The sequence below is a fragment of the Bos indicus x Bos taurus genome, chromosome 7 (genome assembly GCF_003369695.1).
Source record: "Bos indicus x Bos taurus breed Angus x Brahman F1 hybrid chromosome 7, Bos_hybrid_MaternalHap_v2.0, whole genome shotgun sequence".
In the NCBI taxonomy this organism is placed as follows: domain Eukaryota; kingdom Metazoa; phylum Chordata; class Mammalia; order Artiodactyla; family Bovidae; genus Bos; species Bos indicus x Bos taurus.
Genome location: NC_040082.1, coordinates 38709166 through 38727335, shown reverse-complemented (window position 1 = coordinate 38727335; position 18170 = coordinate 38709166). Strand labels below are relative to the sequence as shown.

General features: G+C 41.6%; 1 long non-coding RNA gene across 1 annotated transcript; it reads left to right on the top strand.

Moving 5' to 3' along the window:
* The first annotated feature begins 4550 nt into the window (after positions 1-4550).
* Positions 4551-12155, top strand: LOC113895076. The gene is made up of 2 exons (XR_003511750.1): positions 4551-5653; positions 11615-12155. It is a non-coding gene; the product is annotated as an uncharacterized LOC113895076 (long non-coding RNA).
* The last annotated feature ends 6015 nt before the right edge of the window (positions 12156-18170 follow it).

Below are 18170 nucleotides of genomic sequence, written 5' to 3'. Positions count from 1 at the left end.
CCAAGGTCTTCACTTCACACACAAGGACAAAGAGATCCAGAGACCTTCAGTGACTTGGTAGTTAGTTGTGAAGTCAAGATAAAGCCCGAGATCTTTTGACTTCCACACATGATTAAAATACAGGCCTTCCTGGTCTTCCTCTGTGCCTTTTTCAACCTTTCCTTTTTCAGATTTTGGTACAAAAGAGGGTTTTAAAATGATTGTTGAATCATTCCAAATAGCTAATGTTCATGATCCAAGTTGTCAGTGCTTACATTCAACAAGGGACTTTGAGGTTGTGAAGTCTCCAGAATGAGATCATTCCAGATGGGGTCTTAATATGTGGCAACACTGGGGAGACAGCTGTTCACAAAGGAGACTTGCTACTTTCCCAAGGGAAGATCACAATGCTGGAGTGAAGATTCCCTGCCCTGGGAGTTGTAACACTTAGAATGAAACAAGATGATAGTTGAATTGCAAGGAAAGCTTTGCAGATTTATAAAAATTCAAAATACACTATTTTTTAAATATAGGTGTTCTATGTCCAGTAGTTTATCCTGGAAATATTCATAAGGGTATCCATTGCAACCTTGTTTGAACTAATAAAAGACTGGAAACAATCTAAATGTTAAGCAATAGGGGACTAATTAAAGAAAGAATTATATATATGTGTGTGTGTGTGTGTGTATATATATATATATATATATATATATATGTATGTATGTATACACACACATACACACACAGGCAGAACTCTATATACTGTTACGGAATTTTCTCCAAGACATACTGTTTAGTTATAAAAATAAGGAACAGAATGGTGTGTATAGTTTGCTGCCATTCAAACTTAAAAAAGAAGAGGAGAGGCTTCCCTGGTGGCTCAGTGGTAAAGAATCTGCCTGCCAATGCAGGAGACATGAGTTTGATCCCTGGTCTGGGAAGATCCCATATGCCACAGAGCAACTAAGCCTGTGCACGACAACTACTGAGCCTGTGCTCTGGAGCCCGAGAACTACAACTACTGAAACCTGTGTGCCCCGGAGCCTGTGCTCCACAACAGGAGAAGCGATCTCAGTGAGAAGCCTGTGCACCGCAACTAGAGAGTAGCCCCCACCACAACGAGAGAAAAAAAAAAGCTCACACAGCAGTGAAGATGCAGCACAGCCAAAAATAAATAAATAAAAAAATTTTTAAAATAAGAAGTGAGGAAAACACAGGTGCATATGGATATATGAGCATATTCTGTCTCTAGGAGGATATACAAAAAGTTTTAACAGCAGAAGTTGTCTCTGAGAGAGGAACTGGAAAATAGCAATAAGAGAGAGTTGTATCTTTTCTCTTATGTCTTTTGGAAAAATTTGATTTTTAAAACAATAGATATCATTTACTTAACACTCAATAAAATAAAAAATAAAAAAATGCTGTGTTGTGCTTCTTAGAAATTCTTTTGCTCTGATAGATGAGTCAGATCTGGGGATGTGGCAGAGAGTTTAGGGAGCTAATAATAATACCCGCCCCCCCCCCCCCCCCCCCCCCCGCCTCACCCGACAATTATATACTTACTTAAAAAAAAAAACATTCTCAAAGAACAGTCTGCTGCAGCCTTCCACTTTTGGGACAGTATCTCCCCTCTTGTACAGTTGAATGAACTGGGGTGCAGAAGCAAGACTGTCTTCCCAAGGTCACACAGTGAGAGAGGGGCAGCACTGGGATGAGAGCTCAGAACTTGCCCAGGCTTAAGTTCCTTCTTCTTGGCCATGTTTAGCTGGACAGAGGGCTTCAACAAGCATAGTTTTCATGGGAAGAAAAAGAAGAACCAGAGAATTCTAAGGGGCTTTTCTGGTCTGAGGTTTCAGGAAAGTTAAAGGCCTGAGCCAGCTACAGTCCCAGCACAAACGAAGTCAGACCAAAATAGACACCACTTATTCAATGGGAAATGACCCAGAAAAGATCCAACCAATTTCCAGATGTAACTTGAAAGGCTTCAGTTGGAGAGACTTCATTTTGGAATCTGATGCAAAAACCTTTTGATGAGATTTCTCTCAACTCAGTTTGTGGATCGAAAAATGAACAAACGTTTGATTTGAGGGAGATGTTCTGTTAAGAAAGTCTAGAGCCTTCTGGTTTGTAGAATCAAGCTTAGAGAAAGTAGCCTATGAGTATAGGAGGCAAATCTTTGCCATGCTTTGCCAGCATAATTTTGGGAGGGAATATGTGAAATACAGGGTATGTCCCTGCCTTTTGGCTGAGAGGAAGCGCAGACATCCCAGATTGAGGGAATGAGGCTTGTTGAAACTGCATAAATGAGATTTACCTTGTGGTTAGAAAGAAATGTTTTATTCTGTTAGCTGCTATGATGTGGAAAGAGATTAATTTCTCTAAGTCTTGTATTTTAAAAGATTTCTGCAGATTTAAGAAATACTCAGAAGACACTTAACTCTACACATCTCATCCACTTTATTATAGGTATGATAAATTTAAAAAGCACACAAGAGTCTGTCTAATGTGCTACTGATTATGAAGATAAAAGTTTATGTGCACACACATTTTTAACCACTCTTTAAAGACATGTAACCTGGTAGCCGTGGCTACCTCTTAGGAAGAGAACTGTGGAGCTGAGATGGGGTGGGAGGTACAGCCTTCACTGTACTGTCTCAATTTACCATATATCTGTTTCACATTTTAAAAGTAAAACATGCTCTTAAAAACCTCAAAGGGAAAAATATACCTTTATAATGGAGAGATTTGGTGGCCACTCTGTTAATTAAGGACGGAAATTTAGCATTACCAAGTGCATGAAACCTGACGTTTACATGATACATCCAGGGTTTAACCTGACTATAATTAAACCTTCACACCTGACCTCTGATTAGCAGAAAGCGTAGGGAATAGAGACACTCGGTAAACAAAACAGGAGAAAACAATGAGTTCAGAGAGTGAGGCATTCTTCAAAATATTAATGTCATAGAAATATTAAAAAGAGGTTTAAAAAATTAGGAATAAAAAATATTTGGGGGGCAATTGGAAGAAGTCTGAATATGGTCTGAGTATTAGACAATATTAGGGAATTATTGGGAGAAGGCAATGGCACCCCACTCCAGTGTTCTTGCCTGGAGAATCCCAGGGACGGGGGAGCCTGGTGGGCTGCCGTCTCTGGGGTCGCACGGAGTCGGACACGACTGAAGTGACTTAGCAGTTAGCAGGGAATTATTGATAATTTTCTTGTGTGTGAATAGTGGTTTTGTGGTTATATAGGATAACGTCCTTATTCTTAGCGGATGCATGCTGAGGTATGGAGGGAGGAATCATGATGTTGGGAACTTATTTTTAAATGGTTTATAAAACACACAGAAACTCACATACACACACGAACAACCCCTCCACTCTACCCCACTCCCGCTACACACACACACACACAGTTGATTGATATTAAGCCGTAGTCTTAGTTTCAAACTGAGCTATGTGATGTCAGGGCTGGGACTCTGCAAAGGACATTTCTCCTCTGCCACTGGACCTTCTGTTAGTCCGCCTGTAGGGGGCTCTAGAAGAGAATTAGGAGTCTAAAGGAGTCGCAAAGAGCTTGCTTGTTTCTGTTTTGCTTCTGTTACTCTCAGCCTCACCCAAGCAACAGTCCCTCACCCTGGGAATGACATTTATTTCCTGTAGGAGCAGCTTGTTTAAGTTTACATTTTTCCCACAATCTCAGAACCAGCCTCATTATGCTTCTTCAGACATACCTGTTATTGTTGTTCAGTAACTCAGTTGTGTCTGACTCCTTGAAACCTCACAGACTGCACTTCCCTGTCCTTCACTATCTCCTGGAATTGTTCAAACTCATGTCGGTGATACCTTCCAACCATCTTATCCTGTGTCCTTTCTCCTCCTGCCCTCAATCTTTTCCAGCATCAGGGTCTTTTCCAATGAGTCAGTTCTTCATATCAGGTGGCCAAAGTAATTGGAGCTTCAGCTTCAGCATCAGTCCTTCCAATGAATATTCAGGACTGATTTCCTTTAGGGTTAACTGGTTTGAACTCACTGCAGTACAAGGGACTCGTGAAAGTCATCTCTAACACCACAGTTCGAAAGCATCAGTTCTTCGGTGCTCAGCCTTCTTTATGGTCCAACTCTCACATCCACACATAATTACTGGAAAAAACATAGCTTTGACTATACAGACCTTTGTTGGCAAAGTGATGTCTCTGCTTTTGCATATGCTATCAAGGTTTGTCACCCCTTTCCTTCCAAGGAGCAAGCATCTTTTAATTTCATGGCTGCAGTCACCATCTGCAGTGATTTTGCAGCCCAAGAAAATATATGTATCAGCTGGCTAATGCCTTCTCTGTCCCAGCTCCATGGGACCCCTAATCCAAGCTTCTAAATTCTATTAATCCTGAGCTATTCTCCTATTTTCCAAGCCCTAGGGATGGTAACTGCTTTCTGTGTTTACTACAGTATTCCTTTTACCTTTCTAGTTCTCTAATACCTGGTTGCTGCTGCTGCTGCTAAGTTGCTTCAGTTGTGTCCGACTCTGTTCGACCCCATAGACGGCAGCCCACCAGGCTCCCCCATCCCTGGGATTCTCCAGGCAAGAGTACTGGAGTGGGTTGCCATTGTCTTCTCTGATACCTGGTTGACAGTTCTTTAAGTTCTTTCTGCAAAAGTAACTGGTGGCGTTTGTGTCTCCTGACTGAACCTTGACTGATGCAGAAATTGGAACAAGGGATCTCAGGAAACAGACCCCCTTTTTTAGGTGTTTGGGTTTGTCTTTAGACTTGAGTGCAGTGTTGAACTCCTTGTCATGGAAATGAGATGCTAGTAACTCATGGCATGGAGTGGCCCTGATTAATCAAATTATTGGCTGTAGATTATTGTGATAAGGAGCCTCCTGGGGACTTCCACTGCAGGGGGTATAGGTTCAATCCCTTGTTGGGGAACTGAGATCCTGCATGCCACAAGGTGCAGCCAAAAAAAAAAAAAAAAAATCTCCTAAAGCAGGTACTGTAGGAAGCAAGTACAAGAGAGAAAAAGCAGACCCCAGGAAAGGCATGCAAAAGCATTATCAATCTTGCAGACAAGACACCTCAAGACATATGACTCTTGGATTAAGTCCAGAGGGAACAGAAAAACATCTTGAAAGCAGGATGTGTGCCTGGAGGTGGGAAGCCATCAGACTGTTCCATGACCTGGTGTCTCTGAGTCAAATGTGTTTTGTATCTGGGGCTTTGTTATTTAGACAGCAACCTAAATCATTAGTTAAAACTAAGTCTTTCTTAGTTAATCTTCATGTCACATTCCTAGCCTATCTGTAACAGCCATATGGCTCCATATGCTTCTGAGAGCACGTTCTCCCTTGCACGTACTCCCCTGCCTGAAAACATCTAATAAAGCTGACTTGATCAGTTTGGGCACCTTCACCTCGGAGCGGTGTTGGTCCCCTGATCCTCGCTTTCAATTCTTGTCTCTTTCTCATTCTTTCTCTGTATTGTGCTTTCGGGAAACCCTGGCTTGTTGAGCTGGACTCGACAAAGTGGCGGCCGAACAGGGATCTGAAAGTGAAATCAGCCTATGAGGCTCAGCTCAGAGCAGTGGAGAACACAGGGAAATCCAGCTGGTGCAGTGGACGAATGAAGTACTTGGTATGTACACCCCCGTGTATGAACGAATGAAGTACTTGGTAAGTACACCCCCGTGGATTTGTGAATGAGGGTAACAATGGGGCAAAATCCTTCTAAGCATGCAGAATATATGCCAGTCTTAAAGACTTTGTTGAAAAGCTCGGGAGTGCAAGTCTCTCAGTCTGCTGTTAGACTTATTTTCTGCTATTGAAAAACATTGCTATTGGCTTGATCCAGCTAAAGGAACTTTAAGGTATAAAGAATGGCAAGAAGTAGTGCATTGCTTGCGCCGAGCTTATGAAAGTAGAGAAAAAATACCCTTGTCAGTATGGTCATTAGGAAATCTCATTCTCACAGCTTTGGGTCCACTACAATCCAAGGTCTCTGAGTCTGATGATTCCACTTCTCAAACAGAGACACAATTAGAAGAGTTACATATATATGATAACAGTGATTCAGAGGAGGAGAAAAAACCTTTAAAAGCAAAAATTAAAAGAGGGAAATGTTATGGAAGTAATGAACAAATTTTGTTTGCTAGAACAGCTCGCCCATCTGCACCCCTTGGGTGAGCTTCCTCCTTTTGATCTGGAGACTCCTTGGGATGATGGCTTTATGTTAAAGCCACAAGTAACCCTTCCCAATCTGATCTCTCCATTTCATAGGGGAGTTCGTATGGCTCAGTTACAAGGTGATGAAGATACTTTAGCTCTTCCTGTAATAGTGACACAGGTTCCACCCAGACCTCAATTCCCACATAGAGGATTAAATTATGATTATAGCCCTTTACTTTCAAAACTATTAAAGAGATCAAACAGGCTTGTACTCAATATGGAACTAATTCTCTTTATACTATGGGATTGATTCAAGGTGTGTCACAGGCAGAAAGATTGATCCCTCATGATTGGGAGATGGTTGCTAGGACCTGTTTAACTACTTCTGAATTTTTACAATTTAGGAGATGGTGACAAGATGAGGCTAGTCAGCAAGCTGATAGGAATGCAGCCGCCAATCCCCCCTGACCCCCACCCCCGCCCCGTTAACATTTCTTTAGAACAATTGATCTGGTGCATATTTTGGAGTTCAGGCCCTTAACAAAAGAAAAACTAGAAGGTTTAACCACATTAGTTAATGAACAGAAAGAATTGGGACATGTCATAGAATTTACTAGCCCCTGGAATTCTCCTGTGTTTGTTATAAAGAAAAAATCAGGAAAATGGAGAATGTTAACAGAAGCTATATTTGAATGGGTATTTTTACCTCATAAACAAGTAAAATTGCTAACCACCTATATAGATATGATCAGCAAACTGATTTTTAAAATACATAATCGTACTCAACATCTTCCCGGATATGATCCACATAATATTATAGTCCCTCTTTCAAAGGAATAAATTGAAATTTATATATGCAAAATATTGAAAGGCAAATGGCTCTCTCTGATTTTATAAGTAATATTGATTGTCATTTTCCGTCATCTAAACTTATTAATTTTCTAAAAAAACATACCCTGATACTACCCAAGATTACTAAATCAGACCCTATAAAAGATGCTGATATTTATTTTACAGATGCAAACAAAGATTTTAAATCTGGATATTTCAGCCCTATAGAAAAAATTTGACAATCCCAATATTCTTCTGTACAAAAAGCTAAATTAGATGTTATTCTTACTGTTTTGATAGATATAAATGCCCCCATTAATATTGTTTCTGATTCCCAATATGCTATAAAAGTCACATCTCAGATTGATTACAATCCCTACGTCCAATTTAATAATATATCAAATATTTAAAAAGTACAATCAGTAATAAATAATAGGACTTATCCTTTCTATATTACCCATATTCGTTCCCATTCCCAACTTCCTGGACCATTAGTGGCTGATAATGAGACAATAGATACCAGACTTATCTCTTTTATGACACCCACTCAATTTCATGAATTAACTCATACAATGTAAGAAGACAACAATATAAATTTCAAATTTCACGGCAACAAACATCGTTGCTGTGACATCATCTCACAATGCCCTGCTGCTACTGCTGCTGCTAAGTCACTTCAGTCGTGTCCGACTCTGTGAGACCCCATAGATGGCAGCCCACCAGGCTCCCCTGTCCCTGGGATTCTCCAGGCAAGAACACTGGAGTGGGTTGCCATTTCCTTCTCCAATGCATGAAAGTGAAAAGTGAAAGTGAAGTCGCTCAGTTGTGTCTGACTCTTAGTGACCCCATGGACTGCAGCCTACCAGGCTCCTCCGTCCATGGGATTTCCCAGGCAAGAGTACTGGAGTGGGGTGCCATTGCCACAATGCCCTACATGTCAACAAACTAACATCATCCCATCTTTACCAGAAGGCGTTAATCCTTGAGGATTATACCCCAATGTTATATGGCAAACAGATGTAACTCATATGCCATCTTTTGGAAATTCTGGACTGATTCATGTATTGACACATTTTCAGGAATGATTTTTGCTTCATATCATGTAGGAGAGACTACTTTCCATTGCATTTCTCATTTTAAACAAGCCTTTGCATATATGGGACTCCCCAAAACTATCAGATAATGGCCCAGTGTATAAAAGCCATACTTAAAAATTATTTTTTGAAGATTGGTCAATTCAACATATAACTGGAATTCCCCATAATCCTCAAGGTCAAATGACAGTAAAAAGAGACCACCACACATTAAAACAAATATTATTAAAACAAAAAGGGAGAAAGAGGTATGCATTAGGGCCTAACTTCCCTAAAAATAAACTTGCTATAGCCCTTTTTATATTAAATTTATTTATTTTATATTAAATTTATTATTTATTTATATTAGGGGAAGTAATGAAAAGCCAGCAGCTGAAGTACATTGGGATGAAGTACAAACATCTCATGAAATAACTGGTAAAAAATAACAAACACAGACAGTTCACCAAAAAATAATGTGGAAGGATGATAAACAGTGGAAAACAGGGCTTATGCTTAAACAAGGACGAGGTTATGCTCTTATTTTGACAGAGGACAATGAACATCCCTGTATCCCAAAATGAAAAATCTGGTATTAGAAAGAAAAGAACATGGTTTGACATAGATCCCCCGTTTGAGCCACCGATTGGAGCCAGGTCTCAATTAATACTTAGACCAGGTCCATCCAAAACTAAACGGACACAGAGCACCACTCTACCAACATGGGGACAAATAAAGAAGCTATCCCAGGAAGCTGAAAAGATAGTACATAGGCGAAAACTTGCCAAAACACCTGACAGCCTGTTCTTGGCCATGGTAACATTGTTAACAATGGCAGTAAGCGTACAGGCTAATTCCAATTATTAATATTGGGAGTGAGCTTCCCTGGTGGCTCAGACGGTAAATGTGTCTGCTTGCAATGCGGGAGACCTGGGTTCGATCCCTGGGTGGGAAAGATCCCCTGTAGAAGGAAATGGCAACCCACTCCAGTACTCTTGCCTGGAAAATTCCATGGATGGAGGAGCCTCGTAGGCTACAGTCCATGGGGCTGCAAAGAGTCGGACATGACTGAGTGACTTCACTTTCTTTCTTTCTATGTCCCTAACCCACCTCTATTACAACCAGTTACATGGGAAGATTCAACAGTTCCCATTTTTGTCAATGACTCAACTTGGCTTCCCAGCCCCTATGATCAAAGTTTCCCAGATAAACCAAAAGAAGCAGGATATATATTAAATAATTACACTATTGGGTCTGAAAGTACCCCTATTTGCATTGGACATGGAGAGATCTATTTAAAAACAGATTATCCAAAAATGGTTATCTGTTGTTAAATCTACTAAAGATGATAAGACTTCCTTTTTCCTTGTAACCGCTCTCACATTTTTAGAAAAGGAAAATAACATAATACATTATAGTCCTCCTGATATTCCAGAATGTATTATGAGGATAGGACATGGAATAGAAGATTGGATACAATGGAATAATTGTAAAGGAGCAGAAGGCCATCTATTGATCAATACTACTGAAGGTCCCATAATTGTTTGGGGACCCAGAGGGACTCCAAAATTAAAAGACACCAATATCCCCAGTCCTTGGGTATACCAAGGGACTCTTCAGTTCAGTTCAGTTCAGTTGCTGTTGTGTCCAACTCTTTGAGACCCCATGGACTGCAGCACGCCAGGTCTCCCTGTCCATCACCAACTCCCGGAGTTTACTCAAACTCATGTCCATTGAGTCAGTGATGCCATCCAACCATCTCATCCTCTGTTGTCCCCTTCTCCTCCTGCCTTCAATCTTTCCCAGCATCAGGGTCCTTTCAAATGAGTCAGCTCTTCGCAACAGGTGGCCAAAGTATTGGAGTCTCAGCTCCAGCATCAGTCCTTCCAATGAACATTCAGGACTGGTCTCCTTTAGGATGGACTGGTTGGATCTCCTTGCAGTCCAAGGGACTCTCAAGAGTCTTCTCCAACACCACAGTTCAAATGCATCAATTCTTCAGTGCTCAACTTTCTTTACAGTCCAGCTCTCACATCCATACATGACTACTGGAAAACCATAGCCTTGACTAGATGGACCTTTGTTGGCAAGTAATATCTCTGCTTTTTAATGGGACTCTTAATACATTTGGTAATGAACCTTTGGTTTTGCATGGGGTAAGATTTGCCCCTCCCTTTCCATATCTAGTTCATAATGAGATCCTATTATGAATATTATGAATATCATCCTATTAATAATGAGATCTGGAAAATACCTATGGCTTTGAAAATTCCTGAGACATGGAACGGGTGATACACTGAATATATTTTAAATGATCCTAAAGCAACTTTTACAAAAAACTCTACTCATAATATCCAAGCTTGTGTTAGACTTCCTTTTGTATTCATGGTCAGTCCAGCTAATTATGATAAAATTACAGGACTTATAAATTGTTTGAGTTCAGTTCAGTTCAGTTGCTCAGTCATGTCCGACTCTTTGCGACCCCATGAATTGCAGCACGCCAGGCCTCTCTATCCATCACTAACTCCTGGAGTTTACTCAAACTCATGTCCATCAAGTCGGTGATGCCATCCAGCCATCTCATCCTCTGTTGTCCCCTTCTCCTCCTGCCCCCAATCCCTCCCAGCATCAGGGTCTTTTCCAATGAGTCAACTCTTCACATGAGGTGGCCAGAGTATTAGAGTTTTAGCTTTAGCATCAGTCCTTGTAAAATTGTTTACAGTGTTCCTTTTACACATGTTTAAATAATACTATCCCATCCAGTGACAGCTTACAGAGTATTCTTAAAACTAGAGTGGACATTTGGATACCAATAGATTTACAAAGAATCTTGGCAAGAAAGTCCTACACTGTATGCCATTAAATAAATTATTAAAGGTTTAAAATGTGCCAAAAGATTCATTGGAATGCTTATAGCTGCTATTTTAGGTATTATGGCTATCACTACCACTGCTGTGGTGGCTGGAGTAGCTTTACATCAATCTGTTCAAGTAGTACAGTTTGTACAAGAATGGCATAAGGATGCTGACATTTTATGGTCCACTCAACAAAAAATAGATGGAAAATTAGCTTCTCAGGTGGCTGATCTCCAACAGATAGTAATACTATTGGGAGATCAACTGGTTAGTTTACAAAAGCAGCTAAGATTAAAATGTGATTGGAATTACACCTCTTTTTGTGTTACAGCACATAAATACAATCAGTCAAGGTTTAATTGGGACAAAATCAAGCAACATTTATTAAATCAAGAAAATATTTCTCTAGATATTCAAGATATACAACATGATATATTAAAAACCTTTAATAAAAAGTTGGATATAATTTCTAGATCTAATTTACTTGATACTATTACTAATGCCAGGAAAATCCCATGGATGGAGGAGCCTGGTAGGCTCCAGTCCATGGCGTTGCTAAGAGTTGGGCACGACTGAGCGACTTAGCAGCAGCAGCAGTGTTACTAATGGTATATCCTCTCTAAATCCTCTTAAACAGAACAAGGCCTATGGATATTGAATTATGTTAACCTGTGCTATAATTTTAATTGTTTTCTTTTGCTTCTGTGTAGTCTGGAGAAGAACAGCGAGATGACAACAACATCACCAACAAAAATTAGCCTTTCTTACAATTACTTCGCTTGCTGAAAAAAAAAGGGGGAGATGTAGGAAGCAAGTACAAGAGAGAAAAAGCAGACCCCAGGAAAGGCATGCAAAAGCATTATCAATCTTGCAGACAAGATACCTCAAGACATATGACTCCTGGATTAAGTCCAGAGGGAACAGAAAAACATCTTGAAAGCAGGATGTGTGCCTGGAGGTGGGAAGCCATCAGACTGTTCCATGACCTGGTGTCTCTGAGTCAAATGTGTTTTGTATCTGGAGCTTTGTTATTTAGACAGCAACATAGATTGTTAGTTAAAAGTAAATCTTTCTTAATCTTCATGTCACATTCCTAGCCTATGTGTAACAGCCATATGGCTCCATATGCTTCTGAGAGCACGTTCTCCCTTGCACGTACTCCCCTGCCTGAAAACATCTAATAAAGCTGACTTGATCAGTTTGGGCACCTTCACCTCGGAGCGGTGTTGGTCCCCTGACCCTTGCTTTCAATTCTTGTGTCTTTCTTATTCTTTTGCCGTATCGCGCTTTCAGGAAACCCTGGCTTGTTGAGCCAGACTCGACAGGTACACTGGGGGACCCAAGTGGCTGCTGGAATAACAATGACTACAAGGACTGTGGGGTGAGATGCCTCCTTCTGAGTGCTCTGGAGTGCTTACAGAAAGAAAACACACTCAGCCCTTTAACATCTCAGCTCAAGTCCCAATCAGAGAACTAGAGAGGGTCTATGACAGCCCCTAAAGGTATCCCAGATCCATCAGAGTTACTAACTCAGACACAGGATTTCATTGTGAAGGTTGCAGAATTTAATGTAGATTGAGTTCACAGCTGATGTCCCACAGTGAAAGTCAGGATGAGGATTGGGGAAGTGTCCTCTGGACTTGGAATGAGGACGTCCAGGTGGACTCAGATGAAACTGAGAATCTTAACCCCTAAGTCACTCTGAGCCTTCCCCTTCTGTGTCTGAGATTGGGCTTCCTTTGCTTGAAGTCCCTGGAATAGCCTCACCTGAGACAGGTGACTGAAGGAGACACCTATACTCTTTAAGCCCTACCTTACTGCTCTTCGCTGCCACTAGACCCATAACTAGGGTCAGATCCAGCACATTCCAAGGCAACAAGTACAAAGTCTGAACCTGGAGGAAAGAATGTATAATCCAAAAGAACTACAAGATTTTTCTAATTTATATAGGCAGAAACCTGGTGAATAGATGTGGGAATGGGATTCTAGGAGCATTAGACCAAAAAAGGCGGGATATAACAGGCCAAAGGCACTGATTGGGTATACTTATCAGGGATTCTGGACTTAATATGTTAGCTTGTGTAAGCATTCACTTACTTGGAGAACTTGGACTGAACAGTGACCTACATATAATGAGTTTGAGATCCCAGAACTTCCCTGGCACAATGAAGAGAAAGGAATTCAGAGATTTGGGGAGACAGAAATGTTGGTAAACTTGTATGTATGACATTTGAACTTCCCTCACCCACTACCCCCAGTGCTATATGATTCAAGAGGGCCCAGAGGACACCCCTTCCCTGAGATACTGAGCAATACATAAGTGAGGAGATCACCGATATCCTCAGAAATCCCTGCGGTGGCTGTTCTCTGTGGGCTGGTAGAAGGTGCTGCCACTGAGATGAGTTCATGGATTTTGGTGGGGTCGACAGGATCCTGGAGTAGCGAGGGCCACATGGCAATGTTCCATCATGAGGGATAAGGTGGATGCACTTAGAGCACAGCAGAGACAAAATGGAAATCAGACTGTTTTGACCCACAGGGATTGTTGATAGTAGCTGTGGTGGTTAATTTTATGTGTTGACTTGGCTGGGTCACCAGGTGCCCAGATATTTGGTCCAACATTATTCTGTGTGTTTCTGTGAGGGTGTTTTTGGATGAGATGAATATTTGGGATGAGGCGGGCTTTGAGTAAAGCAGACTGTTCTCCAAAATGTGGGTGGACCTCATCCAGTCAGCTGGAAACCTGAATAGAACAAAAAGACTACCCTCAAGCAAGAGATCATTCTGTAAATGGCTGTCCTTGGACTGGAACTGCAGCACTGGCTCTCCTGGCCCTATGGTCTACTGGCTCACCCTGTAGACTTTGGACTTGGCAGCCTCCGTAACTGTGTGAAACAATTCCTATCATTAATCAATCAATACTACTGATTCTGTTTCTCTAGAGAACCCTGACTAAAACAGCAGCGAAATGGTACGGTACATCTAGGAATGGAATAGATAGACAGTCTAGTAAAGCACCGCTTGATCTTTATAACAGAAAAAGCACAAGGTCTGATGCCCAGAAATCTGATTAAAGTCACTATGGAGAGAATCAGAATCTCTCCTCCAGTTTCTAGACCTAAGTCAGTTGTCAGATCCAGAGTCCCTGGTTTGAAGGACATGTTGAGTTCCCTTAAGAACTCCACAAGGCTTCCCTGGTGGCTCAGTGGTAAAGAATCTGCCTGCCAATGCAGGATGCCGGTTTGACACTGATCTGGGAAGATCCCCCATGCCACAGAACAACTAAGCCTGGAAGCTGCAGCTATTTAAGCTTGTGCACCCTAGAGCCTGTGCTCCACAAGAGAAGCCACTTCAGTGAGAAGCCTTCACACTGCAAAAAATAGCCCCCACCCTCAGCAACTAAAGAAACACCCGTGCAGCCATGAAGACCCAGCACAGCCGAAAAAAATTTTTTTTAATTTTAAAAAAAAAGAACACCACAACACTGCCACAAGTATATACTAGAGACTTCCTTCAATACTTCCTCAGAGACCTGTAGTCTTTAATAGGTGACTTAGTATTATGAAAAAAGGAAATCCTCAGATCTTTTAGGGATTAAATAATAGGCACTCACCCTGAATTAACGCTAATTCCTGGGACCAAAGTACTGCAATGGTCGTCCAGTTGCAGTGAGAACTGGTGGTGGTCAGGTAATGAGAGGAGTATTGGCCCAGGCTAAAATCACAGAGAGCCTAGCAGGTCTGTGAACCCAGTGGTTATATCTCTAGTTTGTGAATATGTAATTGGAATAGACGTTCTCAATTCCTGGCAGAATCCTGATTCACTCTCTGACCCATGGAGTGAGGGCTATTACGGTAAAGAGGGCCAAGTAGAAGTCCCTAGAAAGTCCCTTCCCCATCAGGGTGTGTGTGTTTAGTCTCTCAGTTGTGTCCTACTCTTTGCCGCCCCATGGACTGTAACCCGCCAGGCTCCTCTGTCCATGGGATTCTCCAGGCAAGAATACTGGAGGGGGTTGCCATGCCCTTCTACAATATATCTTCCTGACCCAGGGATCTGAACAAGAGTCTCCTGCATTGCAGGCGGATTCTTTACCAGCTGAGCCACCAGGGAAGCCCCTCCCTACCAGATTAGTAAACCAAAATCAGTTACCACATTTCTGGAGGAAAGTGAAGAGATTAGTGTCACTATCATAGGCTTAATTGGAGAAGGCAGTGGCAACTCCAGTACTCTTCCCTGGGAAATCCCATGGACGGAGGAGCCTGGTGGGCTGCCGTCTATGGGGTCGGACAGAGTCGGACACGACTGATATGACTCAGCAGCAGCAGCAGCAGCAGCAGCAGCAGCACAGGCTTAATATGTATCACATCCCCATTTAAATTCACCTGCTTTTCCTGTGCATAACGTTGTTGGATCTGGACAATGACTATGGATTACTGTAAACTGCACAGATGATGACTCAAATTGCAGCAACTGTTTCAGATGTGTAACTCTACCAAAGAGAATCAGCATAACCCTTGGCATATACCAGTAGTGATCTGGCAAATGCTTTTGCCCCTCTATACCAACTTAACTCAGATGACCATTATATCTACTACTGTGGGCAAGAATCCCTTAGAAGAAATGGAGTAGCCCTCATAGGCAACAAAAGAGTCCGAAATACAGTACTTGGATGCAGTCCCCAAAATGACAGAACGATCTCTGTTCGTTTCCAAGGCAAACCATTCAATATCACAATAATCCAAGTCTATGCACTTATGCACTGACCAGTAATGCTGAAAAAGCTGAAGCTGAATGGTTCTATGAAGACCTACAGGACCATCTAGAACTAACACCCCCAAAAGATGTCCTTTTCATTATAGGGGACTGGAATGCAAAAGTAGGAAGTCAAGAGATACTTGGAGTAACAGGCAAATTTGGCCTTGGAGTACAAAATGAAGCAGAGCAAAGGCTAACAGAGTTTTGCCAGGAGAATGCACTGGTCATAGCAAACACCCTCTTCCAAAAACACAAAAGAAGACTCTATACATGGACATCACCAGATGGTCAATACCGAAATCAGATTGTTTATATTCTTTGCAGTCAAAGATGGAGAAGCTCTATACAGTCAGCAAAAACAAGACGGGGAGCTGACTATGGCTCAGATCATGAACTACTTATGGCCAAATTCAGACTTAAACTGAAGAAAGTAAGGAAAACCACTAACCATTCAAGTATGACCTAAATCTAATCCCTTACAATTATACAGTGGAAGTGACAAACAGATTCAAGGGATTAGATTTGACAGAGTGCCTGAAGAATATGGACAGAGGTTTGTGACATTGTACAGGAGGCAGTGATCAAGATGATCCCCAAGAAAAAGAAATGAAAGAAGGCAAAATGGTTGTCTGAGGAGGCCTTACAAATAGCTGAGAAAAGAAGAGGAGTGAAAGGCAAAGGAGAAAAGGAAAGATACACCCATCTGAATACAGAGTTTTGAAGAACAGCAAGGAAAGATAAGAAAGCCTTCCTCAGTGATCAATGCAAAGAAAGAGAGGAAAACAATAGAATGGGAAAGACTAGAGATCTCTTCAAGAAAATTAGAGATACCAAGGGAACATTTCACGCAAAGAGGGGCACAATAAAGGACAGAATGGTAGGGGATACCATTCTGAAGCAGAGGATATCAAGAAGAGGTGGCAAGAATACACAGAACTATATAAAAAAGATCTTCATGACCCAGATAACCACGATGGTGTGATCACTCACCTAGAGCCAGACATCCTGGAATGTGAAGTCAAGTGGGCCTTAGGGAGCATCATTATGAACAAAGCTAGTGGAGGTGATGGAATTCCAGTTAAGCTATTTCAAATCCTGAAAGATGATGCTGTGAAAGTGCTGCACTCAATATGCCAGCAAATTTGGAAAACTCAGCAGTGGCCACAGGATTGGAAAAGGTCAGTTTTTACTCCAATCCCAAAGAAAGGCAATGCCAAAGAATGCTCAAACTACCGCACAATTGCACTCATCTCACACGCTAGCAAAATAATGCTTAAAATTCTCCAAGCCAAGCTTCAACAGTATGTGAACCATGAACTTCCAGATGTTCAAGCTGGATTTAGAAAAGGCAGAGGAACCAGAGATCAAATTGCCAACATCCGCTGGATCATCGAAAAAGCAAGAGAGTTCCAGAAAAACATCTACTTCTGCTTTATTGACTATACCAAAGCCTTTACTGTGTGGATCACAACACACTATGGAAAATTGTTAAAGAGATGGGAATACGAGACCACCTTACCTGCCTCCTGAGAAATCCGTATGCAGGTCAAAAGGCAACAGTTAGAACTGGACATGGAACAACAGACTGGTTCCAAATCAGGAAAGGAGTACATCAAGACTGTATGTTATCACCCTGCTTATTTAACTTATATGCAGAGTACATCATGCGAAATGCTGGGCTGGATGAAGCACAAGCTGGAATCAAGATTGCTAGGAGAAATATCAATAACCTCAGATATGCAGATGACACCACCCTTATGGCAGAAAGCAAAGAAGAACTAAAGAGCCTCTTGATGAAAGTGAAAGAGGAGAGTGAAAAAGTAGGCTTAAAACTCAACATTCAGAAAACTAAGATCATGGCATCCGGTCCCATCACTTCATAGCAAATAGATGGGGAAACAATGGAAAGAGTGAGAGACTTTATTTTGGGGGGCTCCCCAAATCACTGCAGATGGTGACTGCAGCCATGAAATTAAAAGATGCTTGATCCTTGGAAGAAAAGCTATGACCAACCTACACAGCATATTAAAAAGCAGAGACATTACTTTACCAACAAAAGTCCATCTAGTCATAGCTATAGTTTTTCCAGTAGTCATGTATGGATGTGAGAGTTGGACTATAAAGAAAGCTGAACACCAAAGAATGGATCCTTTCGAATGGTGGTGTTGGAAAATACTCTTGAGAGTCCTTTGGACTGCAAGGAAATCCAACCAGTCAATCCTAAAGAGATCAGTCCTGGGTGTTCATTGGAAGGACTGATGCTGAAGCTGAAACTCCAATACTTTGGTCACCTAATGCAGAGAACTGACTCATTTGAAAAGACCCTGATGCTGGGAAAGATTGAAGGCAGGAGGAGAAGGGGGCAACAGAAGATGAGATGGTTGGATGGCATCACCGACTCAATGGACACGAGTTTGAGCAAGCTCTGGGAGTCAGTGATGGACAGGGAAGCCTGGCGCACTTCAGTTCATGGGGTCGCAGAGAGTCGGACACGACTGAGTGACTGAACTG